Source organism: Danio rerio, chromosome 3 (assembly GCF_049306965.1).
Source record: "Danio rerio strain Tuebingen ecotype United States chromosome 3, GRCz12tu, whole genome shotgun sequence".
Taxonomy (NCBI): Eukaryota; Metazoa; Chordata; class Actinopteri; order Cypriniformes; family Danionidae; genus Danio; species Danio rerio.
In genome coordinates, this window is record NC_133178.1 from 56,667,454 (window position 1) to 56,689,533 (window position 22,080).

At 36.2% G+C, this 22,080-nt stretch overlaps 1 protein-coding gene across 2 annotated transcripts in view; it reads left to right on the forward strand.

Moving 5' to 3' along the window:
- Window positions 1–22,080, forward strand: part of olfm2a (olfactomedin 2a) — a 225,467-nt gene that overhangs the window by 118,059 nt on the left and 85,328 nt on the right.

Below are 22,080 nucleotides of genomic sequence, written 5' to 3' on the forward strand. Positions count from 1 at the left end.
TGCCTAGGAACTCCAGATAAGGAGTTTTTGTAGTGTAAAAGCTCAACTTTACAGCCAGTCAGTGAAATTATGATGGTTGTCCTTGTTTGAGGGTAATACAGAAGGATTTCAACAGCACTGGGACTACACTCTAGTCCAGTGAGGACTAGCGCAGCAAGTGTAAGTGTAATTTCAGCACATTTCTTTCTGCTGCGCACACCATCTGATCCTGGTGCTTCGTGGACTCCAGCTGCTTAGTGAATAACACATCCTAAGGTTTAAACAGATCGTATAAGCTTTAATTTCAGTTACCTGTCATGCTAATTGGCATTAATGACACCGGTTCATTTAACTCTAAGCCACTCTGGTTAGAAAGCATCTGCTAAAAAAACAAACAGTAGATGCACAGGTAAATTGCTGTGCCAGTTTAAAGTGATTTACCCAAGCAGGCATGCCAACATGGTATCTTATGTGTATAAACAGTATAAAACAACCATGTTCTTTTCTGCCAATCATTTCCAGTCGTTAGGATTCTGCACATGGGTTAGGACTATGATTGGTAGTATAGTACATTTGATTGTTTTCAGTTTTTGTACATGGGGGGTAAATCAAAAGGTGCAATGGGGTGTAAGACTGAATGTTTCCATGTCAGAAGGGGAAACAGGTCATCATGGCAGGTGTAGAGAACTGAGTTCATTGGTTAGGAAGAAATCATCTTCAGTCTCTTGAGTGTTGCATGCTATCTTTTGCTTTTTTTTGTTCATAGCAGGCATTTTAATAGCCTCTAAATATTTAAGTCTAGTCTGTTTTTATCTCCTTCTTGATCCCATGTGTACCCAGAGATTATTATAGAGGGGGAAATAATATTTTTTCTTCGCAGAAATATAACAAAGATGTATTTCAAAAAAATATGCTTTACTCTTGACTGACCATTAGAATAGTTTTGCATTATTATTTGCTGAACCAAGGATGGCAGATTCTAGGGATTTTTTTTTTACGCGTAACCCCATTTTTCCAGTCTAACAGTGTCTTATAAACAAGAATGCTTATTTCATTAGATGTACTGCAAAGTTAGAAGATGATGTCTCAATGTAATGAACTTCACATTTTAATCACTCAAAGTTTTTACAATAAGATTTTGTTTAATTTGGAATTAAAATTATGAAAATTCTGTCCTTATGTACCCATGCTTGACTTATTCCAAAGTAGTTTTTATTTTTATTTTTTTCTGTTGAACATAAAAGAAGATTTTTTGAAGAATGTTGCAAACTTGTAACTACTGACTTCCATAGAATTTACTTTTCCTCTATGGAAGACAGTGGTCACATGTTTCCAACATTCTTTATAAAATATCTTTATTTTGTTTTCATCATAACAAGAAAAGAAAAATCTAACTGGTGTGGAACTAGTTTTAGGGTAGTTGTCGTTTAGTCTTTAAGTGTAGTGTTCCTTTAAAGAGCTTTATTTTACCTATTTTACATGACGTAAGATAAGTCTTTTGTGTCTCCAGAACGTGTCTGTAAAATTTCAGCTAAAAATACCCATCATATAATTTATTATACCCTGCTGAATACGTGAATTTTTAAGTGATATTACATTGCTGTTGTTTTGTTGCCTTTAAATGCACATGAGCTGGTTCTTCCCGACCACCGTTACTACATGTGAGTCTGTTCCTCTTGTTGCATCAAGTCGGATAAACAGAAGTCAATGACAGAGACAGACACAGATGAAACAGATTGTAACACGAGGAGTGACAGAGACAAGTGAGTTGAGGATCCACATGCAGGTTTATTCGGTACTCAGACAAGCAATGTTCAACACGGGTGCAAACAGATATATGAAAGCAAATTCAGAATCGCAGTCACTATGACAGGCGAGAGGTCGGAAGGCAGGCGGCAAACAGAGATAATTTAGAACAAAGCTAAAGTTAACACACGGGAAAACAAGACTAAGAAACTGTGTTGAATTGTCACTTTGTGGATAAACAAGACAAGACAATAAAAGTGAGTGTGTGTGCTGCTTAAATAGAGTGTGTAATCAGTCTTTGACAATCCTCAGGTGGTGCGAGTGTAATCACTTAGAAAGAGGAAATCTTGTGTGTGTGAGCGGAGTGCATGTGTGAAAATGTAGTCCAGAAATGGCGGATTTGTAGTCCACAAGTATTGTGAGTGAGATCCAGCGATCTATGAAGTTATGATCGCTGGTGATTGTGACACAGATATTCAGTTCAGGCAAAATAACATAAGTTTATTTGATGTGTTTGTTGTGGAGTTTATTAAAGCCTTTCTACAATGATGAGTCACACACAAAAGTTCCATTACAAAAGTGACATTAAAAAGATTGCGGGACACACATGGTTATCTCTGCGCTGTTTTTGAACAACTAGTTGCAAGAAAATGTGACAGGATACAAGTTATTATATACTTCTATATGGATATCCATTATGCTTCTGTTCTAAATAACCCAGGTTTTACGTCCACAAACCGGGACTCCTGTTATGCATTTAAAGCAACCTCATATATGGTTGTACTGATACCATGCAACTGTGGAGATTCTAGTTTTTATATATCAAAATTTCAGCTTAAAAATATAAAATACCCATCATAGCGTTATTATACTCAGCTAAATACCTCAATTTTGAAGTGATATTACACTGCAGCTGTTTTGTTGACGGTGCCTTTAAATGCAAATGCGCTAGTTCTCCCTGCCCACCGTTCTCACATTTGTGTCTTTTTCTCTTGCTGAATCACGTCAGATAAACTGCAGTCAGTGACAGAGACAGACATGGATGAAGCAGATATTCAGTTCAGAGTCAAAATGCCACGTAAGTTTATCTGATGTAAATATTGAGGAGTTTATTCAAGCCTTTCTGCAATGATGAGTCACACTCAAAAGTTCCATTACAAAAATTTCATTAAAAAGTTTGAAGTGCACACACAGACATACACGGTTAACTTTTTGAACAACTAGTTGCAGGAAATGTGGCAGGATACAAGTTAATATACACTGCTATATGGACATCCATTATGCTTCTGTACTAAATAATCCAGATTTTACATCCACGAACTGGGACTCCTGTTGTGCTTTTAAAGCAACCTCATATATTGTTGTACTGATGCTATGTAGCTGCGGGGATTCTAGTGTTTATAAATTAACTAGCAATTTTAATGTCTTTATTACAAACATGCACTATTTTTAAAAACATTTTACACTTATAACACTCATTCTTGACGTGCAGCTGATCACAGTGAGTTTGAACAGATATTTTAATCCCAGTTTCTTTGCAAATCCTGTTCTGCATACATGATTATATGTAGACATGTTAATATGCGCATTTTAATCAATTTGTTTGGTGGAAAGAAACTACACTCCAATGTCACGTTGCAGTGGGTTAGATCTTATTTTATTGTCAGGACATTTAGACAGAGACTTGTTGTGTTTATATCACTCCAATATGAATGTGGACAAACTATACCAACACACAGTTCTGCTCAAACAGCTTCCAAAGTTGATTTTGCATTTTAGATGCCCTTTAAATCATTGTGACTGATGATTCAGAATGTATTGTTTATATGAATGCTAAGCAATCTGATTTATGAGTGTTTTATAAACTCACAGCCACTTTAATAATTACACCCTGTCAACATAGAATTAGACCTCATTCTGCTCTGTTCCTCTGAGGTTTTGCTTCATATTGATATGATAGCATCACACGGCTAATGCAGATTTGTCAGCTGTGAATCTCCAATTGCAGCACATCCCAAAGGTGCTCTGTTGGATTGAGATCTAGTGACTGTGGGTCAATTGAGTGGTCATGAAGCCCTTCTGAGAAAATCTAAGGTTGGTGAAATGGCATGTTATCCTGCATGAAGTAGCCATAATATGGATTCGCCATTGTTGGAAAAGTTGCCGCATTTAAAAAATTTTTAAATAGTTCTAAGGTGCCCAAAATGTAACTATTACAACCAGCGTATACAAGGCAAGATGGAGCAATGCTCTTATGGCAAATTCTGACTTGAAGGAACCCTGTCCTAACTGTACTCAACACACGATAAAAAGTATTGTTTTCTTCATTTAATTGAGAGAGTTCACAGTATATTTCTGCGACGTTGCTGCTGAATCAACTGCTTAAACTGCTTTGTCAGTGATAACCTTAGGTGCTCATTATGTGCTTTGTTCAGTGATAAATACTGCTAATGTTTCAGGATGGCATTTTATGTGTTTAGGTAGTTTACCTCAGATCCTGAAAATAAAATAATTAGTAAACATACGGTTTAAAAATGAACATTACAACTGTGATTCCACCAAAACTTGTGCAAACCAACAATATCAGTATCTCAGTATGTGTTTCAAATAACGTTAAAGAGTTTTTTTTTATGTATTCATTCAATTAAAAGAAAACTGTGATTTGTTTATTCTGCACCTCTGAATGGCTCTAGTATTTAAATGTTTTTGTTGTGTTACATCACATCTGCATCTGTTGCAGAAAGCAAAATTGCTTGTCACAGAAATCTTGACCTATCGTATGTTTTTAGGACACTTTGTTACACTAAGCAATGTTTTTCCGTCCGCTATGGTCTAGTTTTTGTGAGTATGTGTGAACTGTAGTGTAAGAACATAATTTAAACATTATTTTCAAGCAAAAATGTGAAACTTTTATGCAATTTTGCCTGTTCGATTACATGAGAATGATGTTTCAGAACTGAAAATGTGTTACAAAATTGTTGATTCAAGTTTTTGAAAATCCTGCATGTGTTCAGGCGGGTGTAGATTAAAGGCAAGAACCAACAAAGACACAACAATAGTGGAGTAGATGGTAATGTTTTTGCTCTAGTGTTTGCTTGGGCTTCATCAGCAAAGTGTGGATTTACTTAATATTACAATCGAAAGCAGAGACACATCATAAACACGCTCAAATTGTGCATACACATTAGCGTGTTGCCACATCCCTAAAGGTACTGTTAACTAACAAAGTGACCACCAGGAAATACAATCCTGGCATACAAAGTACAGCACTTTTGGCCATTTTTGCAGATTGGGTGTTATTATGTAAATATGAAGTTTTGTGAAATAAATGTTTAGAAATCATATAAATCCATATTTTCAAATTTGGAGCAATAAGATTGATTTCATTTGGATTGTGAACATTACAGTATATTATTTCTTTTTATTTTACGTTAAGATTTCTGTAAGGAGATAACATTTTTCAGTGTCAGCATTAAAAATCTAAAGGTATTGTGATTTTAGGGTGATGCAGTGGCGCAGTAGGTAGTGCCGTCGCCTTACAGCAAGAAGGTCACTGGTTCGATGGTTCGAGCCTTCGAGCCACCGCTTCTGTGTGGAGTTTGCATGTTCTCCCTGCGTTTGTGTGGGTTTCCTCTTGGTCCTCCGGTTTCCCCCACAGTCTAAAGACAGGTGGTACAGGTAAATTGGGTAGGTTAAATTGACCGTAGTGTTTGAGTGTGTGTGAATGTGTATAAGGCTGTTTCCCAGAGATGGGTTGCGGCTGGAAGGGCATCCGCTGCGTAAAAACTTGCTGGAGAAGTTGGCGGTTCATTCCGCTGTGGCGACTCCGGATTTATAAAAGGTACTAAGCTGACAAGAAAATGAATGAATAAATTGTGATTTTATAATTCTCAAATGAGGGAGAACGGTATGTTTCCAGAGTGGAATAACACTATAACTCCAATTCATCATATCACCTTAAACCACTAAAGATCTGACTCTCGCATCTTAGTTTTAATACAGTAACAGAAACTTTAAGTTAATATTGAGAATTATTATTATTATTATTATTATTAGTAGTAGTAGTAGTAGTAGTAGTAGTAGTAGTAGTAGTATTAATATCTAAAAGCATAAAATACAGTATTACAGTATAAAATACAGAATTATTATTATTATTATTATTATTATTATTATTATTATTATTATTATTATTATTACTAGTAGTAGTAATAGTAGTAGTAGTAGTAGTAGTGGTAGTATTAATATCTAAAAGCAGAAAATACAGTATTACAGTATAAAATACAGTATACAATACAGAATTATTATTATTATTATTATTATTATTAGTAGTAGTAGTACTAGTAGTAGTAGTAGTAGTATTAGTAGTAGTAGTAGTAGTGGTAGTATTAATATCTAAAAGCAGAAAATACAGTATGAACAATGTACAATACATAGACCTTCTTACAGTACAAGCAATAACAATAAACAAACAAACAAACAATAAATAAATAAATAAATAAATGCAGACATCATAGCTAAATTGTGTTGTTTATTTATGAATATAGACAAGAAATAGAACATGAAAAGAACTTGCGCATCACCCCTGTGTTTATGCTACTACAAACTGTTCTGGCGCTCCACCATCTCGCTATATTCATTCATTCATTTATTTTATTTTCTGTTTAGTCCTTTTATTATTCTGGGGTCGCCACAACGGAACGAACCGCCAACTTATCCAGCAAATGTTTTATGTAGCGGACGCCATTCCAGCTGCAACTCATCACTGGAAACACCCATACACACTCATTCATACACATACAATATGGACAATTTAGCTTACCTAATTGACCTACAGCGCATGTCTTTGGACTGTGGTTGAAACCTTAGCACCCGGAAGTAACCCACGCAAACTTTGTTTTTTTGGAATATTACGGTTGTTCATCTCATGCACTTAAATATTCTTCTGTAAACCTCACAGTGATTCTTTGAGTTTCTGTTATCCATCAGTTGAACCAGTCTGGCCATTTTGACCTTTTTTCACACCAGTCTGTGTAAACCCCAGAGATGGTTGTGCGTGAAAACCAGTCTGGGTACAACAACCATGTCACATTCAGGGTAACTTAAATCCTTTTTCTTCTTCATTCGGTTTGAAGCGGTAATATTTCAGTTTTGGTCACAATTTATACAATTAACTACTTGCTTTTTACTTGCGTAATATTACGATATTAACTGTTCGTTATAAAGTATGATCGCATTCCTAATCCTACCCAAACCCTAGTCTACCTTACTAACTAATAGCAAACAGTTTATTAGTAGTTTATGAAGTGGGTAGTGTTAGTTAAGTTGTGACCTAAACTAAAATGTTAACCACTAAATGTATGTAATGTGATTGGCTGATTACTTGATTAAAGGCAATAATAATAATAATAATAATAATAATAATAATAATAATAATAATATAAAATGTTTTGAGTTTGTCGCACCAAAAAACCTCATTGTATAAACCTAAATAAATTACTTTAACTTACACCTAAAAGAATGAAGTTTATCCAACTTTTTTGTTAATGAAAACTGTAATAAGTTAACTAATTCATGTATTTGTAACAAGCTGAAGTAATTTGTTTAAACTTTCACCTTTTACGGTGTGTTAAAAAATAATTAACTACTTGCTTATTACCTACTTATTTAGATATTAACTGATCGTTAGTCGTTATCTTTTCCCTGATCCTATACCAAGCCCAACTTCTACCTTGTTGGATTACTTTAGCTATATATGTTAAAATCACAAACTGACTGCTTTTATAAATCATTTTTGTGTTTGTTGCACTGCAAAAGCCTCATTGTATCAACTTAGATAAATCACTTCTTACACCTAAAAGTATTAGGTTTTTCCAACTTATTTATTAATAAAACCGTAATAAGTTAAGTGGAAACTGCTTTATTCGTGTTGTAACAAGCTGAATTAATTTGATTTTCTCTTTTTACAGTGATAAAAAAATAAATAAATAATTATCTGCTTGCTTATTATTTGCTTAACATTAAGATATTACCTGTTTAGTATTGATAAAGTATGATCTTATCCCTAATCCTTTACCAAACCCTACAGTAAGCTCAACTTTACCTCATTTGATTATTTAGATATATATGTTAAAATCCCTAAGTGATTACTTCATTAAATATTTGCTGTGTCTGTTGCACTGAAAAAGCCTCATTATATCAACTTAAATAAATAACTTTAACATCGTACAGCTAAAAGAATGAACATTTTTTAATGTATTTATTACCGAAAACTTACAAATTAGGAGGAAACTAATTAATTCATATAATTGTAACAAGCTTAACCCTCGTGTTGAGTTCACATCCAGTCCTTTACTTTAGTGTTCCCAGTCAAAACTGACCGTTCTGTTTTAACTGGTCTTATTATTAGCACGCAAAAATAAAAAATAAATGAATAAATAAATAAAATAAAATAAAATAAAAAACTTTTTCACCATCAAACTTAATTTATAGAATTACACATGAAATAACTGCAATGAAATTAGAAACAGGCACTGAAAATGTATTACAAAATGAACAATAGGAGACAGAAATCTAAATAATTTGTTTCATTACTAGACAGCTCGCTAAAATAATTATCTCAGGGTCTGACCAAAAAAATTTGAAATTTGAATTCATCTGAATGATTTATCAAGCAGCAGAGCACAAATAAAACGGTATACTTTCCTGTGTATTGAGTGCTTGAATTTCCATTCAGTCCTTTAATTGGACTACAACTGAGGATATATTCGGTGAGCATGAACAAAGGACTAGCACTAGTTATACTTGGATGCTAATGGTTTAATCCAATAAAATAATGGTTGCTAAGCTACTGTGTTCAACAGAAGAAACTCATAAATAATAATAATAATAGTAATAAATTTAATTTGTAATGCGCTTTTCTAAGCTAAAAGTGCTCCTGCTAAACCCAGAGATAGGATAAAGAACACTGAAAAAAAAAGTGTTTCATGCAGAACTGTTGCAAACAATTTATTTGTGTTGAGTTTAAACAAACAAATTAAGTTTAATAATGTTTAACGTAATTTGTTTGTTTAAATTCAGCCCAAATAAATTGTTTACAACCTTTTAACGTAAAAAAAAATGAGTAAATCCAAGGAATCATCTTTGAATATTTTTTTTTCAGTGAAAGAAAGAAAGAAAGAAAGAAAGAAAGAGAAAGAAAGAAAGAAAGAGAACAATAGGCAATCAGATGTAAAACACAATATTGTGAGTGTTTTAGGAACACGACAGGAAGGTTAAGTAATTTAAGTGTTCGCTTTTTACAGTGTTTCAAAAAATAAGCCAAAAGAAATCAAAGAAATATTGTATGTAAAAATAATATTGAAATGCATCAGATGTGAGAAATAGGACAGAACATTTAATAATGAAATCAAATCAAATCAGTGAGAGATTCAAGAATTCACATTTTGCTGTTTAATGGACAAAATTAAATCGCCATTAACCATTTAAGTGTTGAAAACGTTTTGGTGTGTCTTTCTTCTGTTGAACACCAAATAAGTTATTAGAAAATTGCTAGTAGCTGACACCCATAGCTGACTTTCATAGTATTTTTTCCCTACGATGGAGGTCAACAGGTACCATCAACAAGCATTTTTTATAAAATGTTCTTCTGTGTTCAACAGAAGAAACTCATAAATAAAAATATAATAATAGTGATAAATTTTATTTGTAATGCGCTTTTCTTATACTCAAAGCGCTACAGGCAAAATACTACAACACAAGGCAAGCAAAACAGCACAACTATAAAAGATGCAATAAAACAATAAAAATATGAACCATAAGATAGAAATAAAAAGTTAAACAAAATGATCATCCTAAGGTAAAAGCAATACTAAAAAGGTCAGTCTTTTTAACAGTCCAGAGAGCCAGCATTCCTAATACTGATGGGGAGTGCATTCCAAAGCTTAGGCGCACTGTGTCCCACCCATGGTGTTGAGTTTACACCGTGGCTGATGCAATGTAAGTCCCGATGCAGAACGAAGACTGCGGGCTGGGGTGGCAAGGGTCACCAGGTCGCAGATGTAACTGGGTAACCCATGCACTGCTTTGACAGTTAAAATCAAGGTCTTAAAATCAATCAGTGATTTAACAGGAAGCCAGTGTAATAGCACAGGAGTAATATGGTGGCGTGATGATGTGTGTGTTAGCATCCGTGCAGCAGGATTTTGTAAATATTGTAGTCTTCTTAGAGCTTGCAGGTAAAAACTCAAAAGTGATAAAGGTTTAAAAGACTAAATGATGAGGTAATTTAAAATGGTTAGCAACTCAACCCCTTTAGTGACATGAATGATTGAGCCAAATATTTATAACAATCCTAAATGTATGGAGATGATGTGATTTTTACATTCCAGATTTTCTCCCTACTCCTTTCATTCACTTCAGACCAATCTAGTTCGTGTGAATACAGATATTATGAAATCCTTCTCCTCTATGTGTGCATTTGCCTGCACTTTGATCTTTTTATTGATTTATTTTTAACATCAACCGTGTCTCTTTTATTCCCTTTATTGTCTCATTCACATTCTTTTCATAAAAATGACTAAAATGAAACATCAGAGGTAAGTGCTTCTGAAGGACGCATGTAAAAATAAATAGCATATGTCCTTCACAAGCGAAGCATTTACCTCTGAAGCTTCCATTTTGACATTAAAGAGTAATACTGCTAAATTAACATAATAAAGGTCATTTATGTACAATTTAACATTGATTTATTATGTAATTTAGATTATGCAATTTAGATTATATATTTATTCCACAGCTCTTTGTCTAGAAGTCAGTACACACTCAGAAATAAAGATACAAAATCTGTCACTGTGATGGTACCCTTTAAAAAGGTGCACTTTTGTATCAAACAGGAGAACATTAGCACCTTTTAGGTACACTTTTTAAGTCTCACTCGAGTACCTTTTTGATACTATTGTAAGAATAGGTTTTAACCACAGCGGGTCGAAGTTTAGTTCTGACGAATGACTAAAAAGTTATCAGCATGATGGTAAAAAAACTGTTAATTTCTAGTCAAACCATTCTTTTGCAATTTTATACCAAAAACGGTAATAAGGGCAGTACATTATTAATAGCTTAAAATGTGAGAGAGCGCTGATATTATGTGATTGTATTGTATTGCAATATGGAGGGCGAAGCAGTGGCGCAGTAGGTAGTGCTGTCGCCTAACAGCAAGAAGGTCGCTGGGTTGCTGGTTCAAACCTCGGCTCAGTTGGCATTTCTTTGAGGAGTTTGCATGTTCTCCCTGGGATCGCGTGGGTTTCCTCCGGGTGCTCCGGTTTCCTCCCCAGTCCAAAGACATGCTGCAGGTGAATTGGGTAGGCTAAATTGTCTATAGTGTATGAGTGTATGAGGGTGACAGGCACAAGTTGACAGGCCGGCCGGCCGGAAAGTGTAAAAAAAGTCGATATCACATCACATGGTATCACATGACATGGACAAGTCTACAATGGCCTGTTCCAAAGAGCTGACCCCGCAACCATAAGGGACTTGAAGAAGGCCAAAGAAGAAGAAGAAGAAAAAGAGGTGGAGGAGTATTGTATTGCAATATGGAGCAATTAAGTGTTGATGTTAAATCAAAAGTAATTCACAAATACTAGAAAATGAAATGATTTAATGACAATAACTCTATATGGTTACAACTGAATTAAGTACAAAATAATTGTATAAAATTATAAAAAATGAAATGATAAAACATATGATATAAATTGAACCCAGCTTAAATGTAAAATTAAAGTTACCAGAGGTAGAAGGAGAGACACGGGAGGGAGAGAGAGACAAAGAGGGCAGGCCCGGAAGTTAGCCTGATTGCAGTAGAGCCAGAGAAGATAGGAGAGGAGCAAAGCAGGAAAGCACAGAGACGGAAAAGAGAGAGTAGGAAAAGAGACGGAGCAGAGTTTACCAACTATTTTGTATCTTTTTTGACCACGTGACTAAAAAGCCCAAACGCTGAGACATTCAAACTGACCAGTCAACATGTGACCACATCGCAAAAACCCCCAAAGTCCACATATATGCCCTGATCTTATATCTGCCTTTGGAGTCAGTATGGACCTTCTTGAGTCAAAAAGACATTTTTTGTCATATCAATAAATGCATATGATAATTTAGCCTCTTACGCTATGAAAAACATACATGGTAGGAACAAAAATGTACATTTTGAAAAGGTACCGCCTCAGTGACAGATTTTGCACCTTTATTTCTGAGAGTGTAAATTAGAATGGAAATGCATTTTGTCGCTTTCTACAACATCAGACGCATCAGCCTTTGGCATGACTATTTTAACAACACCTATTAAAATATTGCTATATTACCATTCACAATGTCATATTCTCGCAACCTTCTAAAAATCAACATCTTTTTGTTGAAATTTAAAAACCTGTGGAGATAATTATGGGAGGACAGAACACCCGCTAAGCCAGTTGATGGGAGGAAAACAGACATTCCAATACACACACACATGAAAATACTATAATTTGTCAAATATGCTATACTATAATGTTTTTAAATCATACTATAGGAAAGTGCATTGTACTGCATATAATATATTTACAATACTTATATAAAGAATGCTACAGCATATTAACTTTAGTGATTTGATCATTTGATTTAGTTTTTACTGTGGTATATTGTAGTATGATTATAGTATAGTAACCTAGTGATACAAAACATTAGTACATTATTTGGTAATTTGTTTATATTATTGTAGATGTTGTGCTGCCAGAACAATTAAAGAACAATATATTAATTCAAGTACTTTACTATAGTATAGTTTACCATTATTTACTATATCTTTTCATGAGGGCAGTTGCTGTTGTTTTTTCAGTTTTAAGATAAATTTCTCAGCAATGGTGTTGTTTGAATATGCACATGATTGCTTTAAGAAAATTTCAAAGACCAGCTAGGCATGTAAACAACATTAAAACTAGGCTTTCACCACATGAGGTCTAAAAAAAAAAACAGCACCACAACCTATTGTTTCTACATTCCATTATTATTAATTTTATGGTAATCTTTTTTTTTTTTTTTTTTTTTTACGTATACAGGTCACTGTTTTCTTACTTAGTTTTTACTTAGTTTACAATTTTTTTCTTACTAAGTTTTATTCCAAATATCTAACAGTTTCTAAATCAAGAAGCAGACTTATTAAAGCATATCCTGCATGTAATCGCTGTAATTCCACCACAGCCATTCATGCACTACCATACACTCTATTAGGTACACCTTACTAGTACCGAATAGTACCCTTTTGCCTTTAGAACTGCCTTAATCCTTCGTGGCATAGATTCAACGAGGTATTGGAAATATTCCTCAGAGATTTTGCTCCATATTGACATGATAGCATCACGCATTTACTGCAGATTTGTCTGCTGCACATTTATGATGTGAATCCCCCCATTCCATCACATACCAAAGGTGCTCTATTGGATTGAGACCTGGTGACTGTGGAAGCCATTTGTGTACAGTGAACTCCTTGTCATGTTCAACAAACCAGTCTGAGATGATTCATGCTTTATGACATGGTGCATTATCCTGGTGGAAGAAGACATCAAAAGATGGGTACACTGTGGTCATAAAGGGATGGACATGGTCAGCAACAATATAGGCTGTGGCTTTGAAACATTGCTCAGTTGGTACTTATGGGCCCAAAGTGTGCCAAGAAACGATCCCCCACAACATTACGCTACCACCACCAGCCTGAAATATTGATTCAAGGCAGGATATATCCATGCTATCATGTTGTTGATGCCAAACTCTGACTCCACCATCCGAATATTGCAGCAGAAATTGAGACTCATCAGACCAGGCAACATTTTTTTCCAAACTTCTATTGCCTAATTTTAGTGAGCCTGTGTGAATTTGAGCCTAGAATTGTAGCCAACAATCATGCCGCATTTAAAGTCACTTAAATCACATTTTTTAAATTCACATTTCTTCTGATGCTTAGTTTAAACTAGCTTGAGTGGCTGATTACAAAATTTGCATTGACGAACAGTTGAACAGGTGTACTTAAAGTAGCCAGTGAGTGTATAGGTGCATCCCAAATCGCATATTTATGCACTATTCTACGCCATTTTGTAGTATAATTAGTGTAAGTAATGCGTTTCCACTGAAAACTCTAAAAATAATGTTAAGTGCACTTAAGTGTTAAATATTTTAAGTGCACTTAAATTACCCGGATGATGCACTCATTTGACCGGTAAAATGAAGTGTGCAATGTTGGACACTTCACGCACTCAGTGACTGCAGCTTTGCTCACGTAGCGGAAGGGGCGTAGCTATAGGACACACGTTAGATAACTTCGTTTATTTTGGATTGTGAAAGCAAATTTCTCCTATGAGAGTGATTATAGCACCTCCCGATGGAGAATGCAGCATTATTCACAGCCGGTGTTATTTGGTATTTCATTTATTTCAGTAATTTAGCAACCGTCAAACGTCATCAGGGACACAGGTTGAATTTCCGCTTAGTAAAAAAACATTAGTGCTCTATTTGTGATGCATAGTATATACTATGCTGTTGAGTGCATAAGTACATAGTGCATGAGTGCATGTAGTTCTTGCTCACTGATTGCCATTTTTGGGATTTTTCCCATGTCATATAATCTTACAAGGACACAATCTGATTGCATAGCTGGTATTGTACTCCTGGCCAAACAACTATGTTGCTTAGATTAAAAAAGAAAGATACAACACAGTGGATCTGTGATGTCCTCTTCTTCCTAAACTTAGAAAAACAAATTACACTTTCTAGAGGTTTATCTAACCCAGGGGTGCCCAAACTTTTTCATATAAAGCGCCAAAAACCAAATATCATTATGAGCTGTGGGTCGAAGGAAAATATACCAAACTATTTTACATTAGGGTTGGCATGGTTAATTTCTAAGTTATTTCATAAAATTTAAATAGAGATAAAAAAACACATTACTTTAAATTGTAATTTAACTAATAAAGTTTAACTTTTAAAATGATAACTTAGTTTTCACTCAGTTTACTATTTTTTTCTTACTGAGTTTTAATCCAAATATCTAACAATTCCTAAATCAAGAAGCAGACTTTTTGATGCATATCCTGAATGTAATCCCCAGCCACTCATGCACTCCCATACACTCTATTGGGTACACCTTACTAGTATTGAGTTGCACCCCCTTTTGCCTTTAGAACTGCCTTTATTCTTCGTGGCATAGATTCAACGAGGTAACTTATTGCAATAAAAAACTTAACAGTGAACAGTGGAGTTCAAAGCTGAATACACTACTCAAAAAAATAAAAAATCTACCATTGCCAATACCATGAATTGCTCAAAGCAAGTGTGCCGCAAGCCTGCGTTTGAGTGAAGGTCTCGGCCGTTAGATCGCCCCCTGGGGGCTGGCTGCAGTACAAGTCATAAAGCCCGCCTCCTCCGTGTTAATGAAGGAGACTTAAGCCCAAATAAAAATTATTACACTTGCAATAAAATGTCCCGAAAGATGGTTCTGGTCGATTAAGGCACTGATTATTGTGCTGAAATAGGTGCAGATCTTCATTTTTTTAAACAGTTTGTTTTTAGCAGTAATTTAATGCTGGGCGTGTCATCGTGATTGACAGCTGTGATTGACAGTTTCTCAAAGCAGACTGTCTGATCTTCGGCAGGAGTCTGAAGTGTTATTATTCGATTTCTGTGTTATTTTACCATGATAAAATGAGTTCAGCAGTAAACTACAGTTTCTGACATACATGATCCTGGTGGAACACTGTTTATTCGCTAAGGTCAGGGCTTTTTTCGGGCTTTATTAGTTTGCTTATACACGCCTAACCACCCAGATAGCAAAACACACTCGGGCCAGTTCCGGCTAGATTCTCGCCTGCCAGAGACTCACCCCTCAGAGCTCAGACTGACTACCTCTGCTGGACCTACTCCGGATGCCTGGACTCACTGCCCGATTCCAGCCGAGTCAAACGAGCCAGATGCGACGGCCGAGCGAGCCAGCGCTGCCGCATGCGAGCCGGAATTAGCCCGCGACGCCGTGAGTAGGTTATGCGCTGCGGCCCGGAGCTGGCGCGATTTGAATATATAAACCCCTCATATTTGTTAACGTTATGACATCCATTTGTGTTAATATGACAGCAAACGCATGCTAAGAAGTTCGGGGGCGTGGTTGATTTTACATAAAGCGTTTGGTTAGAAGCTCGACTCCGCTCATTTTCGCGGCTCCTCCTCTGGCTCCATCAGACAGTCCTTCTGCGCATGTCAAGGCTCCAATTTCAGCAGTCTTTTGCGGCAGTTTGTGCCCGTCAAGCAGGCGTTTTGCCCTCAAGGCGTTCAATGGGAAAAGGGGCTGTCGCGTCGTCCATATTTTTTACAGTCATTGGCTCAAAGTCTCTGCATTGTCCTCTATCCATCAGGTGACAGTATAGCATGCACATTTAATGTGCATTTTATGATTAATTTACATAAAATTATTGAAACATTTAATTTCAGTTAGCTTTTAGGAATAAAACAAAATATTACATTAGATTTGAAATGATCTCTAAACCAGGGGTGATCAGCCTTGTTTCTGGAGATTTACCTTCCTGCAGATTTTAGTTGCAACCCATATCAAACACACCTGCCTGTAATTATCAACTGCTGTTCAGGTCCTAATCAATTGGTTCAGGTGTGATTGATCAGGATTGGAGCTGAAATCTGCAGGAAGGTAGATCTCCAGGAATAGGGTCCTCATCAATGACTACATTTACATGGATATCAGTAATCAAATTATTTACCTTAACCTAATTAAGACAATAATGAGATTAAAGCATTTACATCAGTTGCTTTTTTAATAATCCTTTCAAGGTACCGTTTTACATGTTATAGTGCGTACTTCGATAACGTTATTGCGTCACCATTACCTCCAGAGTTTGCAACTATGAACTGCTGGAAGAGTGGAAGTTCATACCAAATGCTGAATGGAAGAAAAAACCTCTGCATTTCATGATGCCGGTGTTGACTAAAATCAAAATACTCCACATGTCTTAATTCGATTTACTCTTTAGTTCGATTATGACCTTAATCTGATCAAATAAATCAAAAATGGCTGTTTACATGCTTGACTCTTTATCAGAGTATTGTCTTAATCGCATTAAAATCGAATCATTGGTGTCCATGTAAACATACTTAGTCTTCCTCTTTTCTCAGATGGGATTGGGGGCCAAATCAAAGGTTACCGTGGGCCAACTTTGGCCTGCGGGACTTAGATGGGACATCTCTGATCTAACCAGTTTAAGAAATGTTTAGGATCCATTTAGGAAATATATCTAAGAACATGTTTTATTGTCAGATATCGAGTCCTTGTTCCAATAAATTGATTATTTGCCTTTCCTAAGTTCAAAGTAGAGTATATTGTGTGATACAGATTGTACAATTGTAGCTTTTGTTAAGCCACATGATTATGTACCTTTTTATTTGTTTGTAAGTTTATACTATCTGTAATATTTTAAATATAATTAGTGTAATTTGCCATAAAATCCATTTATAAAAAAACGTATGAGTAAAAATTAAGTGAATTTTCCTTACACTAAATAATTTGGTAATGTTCATTCACTCTTTCATTTTCTTTTCGGCATAGTCCCTTTATTATTCTGGGGTCGACACGGCTGAATGAAAAACCAACTTATCCAGCATATGTTATACACAGCGGATACCCTTCCAGCTGCAACTTATCACTGGGAAACACCCATACACTCTCATTCAAACATTTACACTACAGCCAATTTAGCTTAACCAATTCACCTATAGCGCATGTCTTTGTGGGGGAAACCGGGAAAACCGGAGCAGGGAGAACATGCAAACTCCACACAGAAATTTGCCAATGTTTTAAGCAAAATAATCTTGTTTTCATTTTGAAATAAGATTATTTTGCTTATTATATACACATTATATCTGAAAACAAGACAATAATTTTACTTGTCTCTAAAATGCTTCGTGATTTAAGAATTTTTAGATATTTGGACTAGAAACAAGACTAAAACTCTAAGAAAAGCATATTTTTTTGCAGTGTACAAGGGGATGCACTTAATATATGTCCGATCCGGTTTATTCAGCACAAATGAACCTCTAAGAACAGTCTTGAAAAGCTTGCAGAAAAGCTTACACCACTTTTCATCCCCTGTTTAAAAATTGGATCACCGAAAGTAACATCCTGTCATGTTTCAATGAGCAGTAGGTGCCCTGCTCGAAAAGCCCGATAGAAACTCTCAGCCATTTGCAGGTTAAGGGTTTACTTCCATTCCAGAATATAGCTCCGTTTAAAGAGAATGAGACCAGCTCAAATGGAGAGTAGCTTTTTCATTCAGCTTTAAATTGAAAAGCCAATTATTGTCAAAGAAGACGTCAAGGCCGAATCAGGCAGACGGGCGTTTAGACGACATCCGTAACCGTGTGGGGTAACCTCAATTAACAGGCCTTCTCGTGGCCCCGGCTTCCTCTCGCTCAGGCTTAAGACACCCAATTTTCTGTCAGTAATTAGTCAAATTACAAGAACGGAGAGGGATTTTTTTCATTCCCCTCCGCAGAACGAATGTTTGATTAGTTGAGATCAGCGGGAAGGGTCAGCGTGTCGAGTCAGTGTTCGCGGGGAATGTTATTCACAGAATTAATCTCCGTGGCTGTGGGTGTAATTGGGTCATTGAGGCGCGGAAAATGCGAACGGTGATCATTGTAATCGGTTGTGAGATGAATGTGCGCAGCATCATTAACTCAATGGGGAGACCGAGCAGTCTTATTCTCACCTAGAGAGACAGTTTGGCATTCGGCTCGCTTGAAAGACCTCTTCTCCTCTCTCTCTTTCTCTGGTGTCTGCTGACTGGTCATGGCATACTGAAGGACTGGTCATAAATAGCACAAGTCGGGATGCTTGTGTGTCCCAGCAGCGTCCAGCCATATTGGCAAAGGATGTGAGGAGATGAGACTCACATTCATGTTTTGGCCAGAGCGCTGTGTGTTTGTGTGTGCATGTGTGAGCTGGAGCATGTGTGTATGGGAGACTAGAGGATAAAAAAAGCACATTTTGAATGATTAACAAGGCTGTTTTTGTACTCTTTAAAGGTGAACTAATTTATCTGCCACTTGCAAAAAACGATTGGCTAAATCTGGAACAGCACGCTACCACCATGGTAATCTTATTATTTAGCCATATAATGTGAAAAATATGCTAATTGTGTGTATATGTAGTGTACTTTTAGATGACCGACTGTATTCATGGTATCCCACTAAGCACAAAGTGGTGAATGATGTATCCCACAGTGTAATGCATTTCCTTTGGGAAAAAAAAGAACTAGATTTAGTATTATTTTACGGTAACACTTTACAATAAGGTTCATTAGTTAATGCATTTACTAACATTAACTAATCATGAACAACACCTGTAAAGCATTTATTAATCATAATTAATCCTTTACTAATGCATTATTAACATTCAAGTCCATGCTTGTTAACATTAGTTAATGCACCATGAGTTAACGTGAACTAATAAAGAACTACTGTATTTTCATTAACCAGCATTAACTAACATCAATAAAAACTGTAGTAAATGTATTGTTCATTGTTTGTTCATGTTAGTAAATGCATTAATTAACATTAAATAATAAACCTTATTGTAAAGTGTGACCTATTTTACTATTTAGATTAGATAATTAGATTTTTTTTTTCCAGGGTAACATTTTAGTTTATGTAACAATTCAGAATATAAACCACTGCCTTATTACCTGTCTACAATTAAGGTATAATCGGTTTATTACTTCTTATAAAGTATGGTGTTATTGTTCAACCCTAATCCTACCCCATAACTAAACTCGACTAATAAGCTGCTAATTAGGAGTTCATTGAGGTAAAAGGCTTAATTCATTGTTTGTTAATAGTGAGAATTGTAAGTTAAATTAACAACCCAAGCTCATTCTGGAAACGTAGCCACGCGGACGTTTCTGGAGACCGCGATTTACGTGGCCGGAGGTACGTATGGACGCGTTTAGTTTTTTTCGCTCCTCCTCTTCGCGTTCGCCGGCCGATGGCTCGCCTCCGAGTGGAGGGCTTTCCCGATGCAACCAGTTTGTCTGCTTAGCTCACAGCGTTGCGTTGGCGGAGCGGAGGCCCCGCAGGAGGAGAAGGAGCCGGCCGCGGTGGACGACGACCGGGATTGAGTCCGGGGAATAGCGGTTCCGGAAATCAGGTAAGACGAAAAACAGAACCCGAAAAATAAGGGCGAGAACGCGGCGGGATCCGAAAACGCGGTCGAAATCGAAGACGAGGGCTTTTGCTTTTTTTTTTTCTGGACGGCTTTTGCAAACCATCGCTCGGGTTTAGGGAAGGAGGAGGAGGAGGAGGAAGAGGAGGGCAGCCGAATTGGCCGATCTGGCGGGTTTTCGTGCGAGAATGGCGCGGGCGCGAAAAAGCGCGCACATCGGCCTCTTGCGGATCCGCGAAAACAAAAACGGCTCGAATACGTACCTCCCGGGACATATCTCGCGGTCCGCAGAAACGTCCGCGGGGCTACATTTCCACAATGAGCCCGGGTTGTGAATTAAAGTATGACCATTTTTAGTATTGCATGTAAATTTTTGACATTTTATTCTGAACCAACTTAAATTTTTGTGGACATAAGGGTCATATTGCAATGTTTCTATTTCAAATTTTGAATATATGTAATCAGACCCTTATCAAATTATATACATTTATACCATTGTAATTTTAATACCAGTCTTCCATCAGTTCTCAAACAAATGTTTACATTTTATATAAAGCAAACTTAACTAGATACGTACTTCAAAAAATAAAATTAATGATAAGTACAATATGCTAATTGTGTACATAGTGTTTTGGACAAGACTTCTGGTGCAATTGAGGAGGGTTATGGATATGTTTAGGGACAGGTTTGGTGGGATGGGTAGGTTTAAGGGTGGGTTAATGTGTAAGGTATGGGTCAATAGGTATGTTTCTATACACCTATTTTTATGCTCATTTTGGATATGCACATAAAAACTGTTGATGGAAACGCCATTATGTGCTTACATTTTGAAAATGCACATAAAAAAACTGAGTAACTGAGTAGGATAAACTTTTTATTGTATAAGAAAAGATGCACATAAACTGCGATGGAAACACTTTTACCAAACAAATTCCAGTATGCTTATTAAAAAAAGTCATGCGATTTTGTTACGAGATCATGTGATGATAGAATGTGTGTTAATGGACAAACCAGCAGACTGAGCACATTGTAAAGCATTTGAAATGTTGATTTGGACATTCTAAAACAGTGGTCACCAAACTTGATCCTGGAGGGCCGGTGTCCTGAAGATTTTAGCTCTAACCCTAATCAAACACACCTGAACAAGCTAATCAAGGTCTTACTAAGTATAGTTGAAACACCCAGGCTGGTGTGTTGAGGCAAGTTGGAGTTAAATCCTGCAGGGACACCAGCCCTCCAGGACCGAGATTGGTGACCCCTGTTCTAAAATGTCTTAACCACTTCAGTATTAGATTTAATATATTGTTAATTACCTCTAGAATTAAGAGCGTCTGTGTTCCGCGTCTCATGCCTTCAAACTCCACAGCATGTTATTGTATGTCGTAATTTGCCCAATTATCCATTTCTCAATGAAAATAGCCAATAATACTTTATTAAACAGTTTTATGCATTTAAGTAAGATATTTAGGTATAGATAAATAATACATTATCTATGTATGAGCCTGGGTTGCATTTTTGGACTTTGATCTTGGGTTCATTTTAGAAAGGAGGTTAATTGAAAAGTATTTTAACCCTGAAATGAAAGAAACTCTGGGTTTTCCTTTTAAAAATGGCAGGTTTGTCAAACTCAAGAAAGCAGGGTAACTGAGTAGGATAAACTTTTATTCAATAAGATGCGCCTAATCTATGATGGAAACACTTTTACTAAACAAATTCCAGTATGTGCATTAAAAAAAGGTTTGTTATAAGAGATCATACGATGATGAAAGTGTGTGTGAATGGACAAACCAGCAGGCTGAGCACACTGTGAAACATCTGAAATGTTGTTTTGGCCATTCTAAAATGCCTTACCGTTTCAGTGTTAATGTATATTATTATTGACCTCAGAGCATCTGGAGCATGTCAAGAGCGTCTGTTTTCCGCATCTCATGGCTTTAAATGCCCCCCTGTGTTCATTGTGTGTCAGCATTGTCCTCTGAGGTGCAAGTAAATTTATTAAATAAAGAAAAGATTGCAGCTTCTTCTACCACAGTAAATTTAGTTTTTACTGTTGATATTTGGTGCCAGTTTAATCAGGAAGTGATGATTTTGTTCTCTTTGACTCATTGGATGGAAGC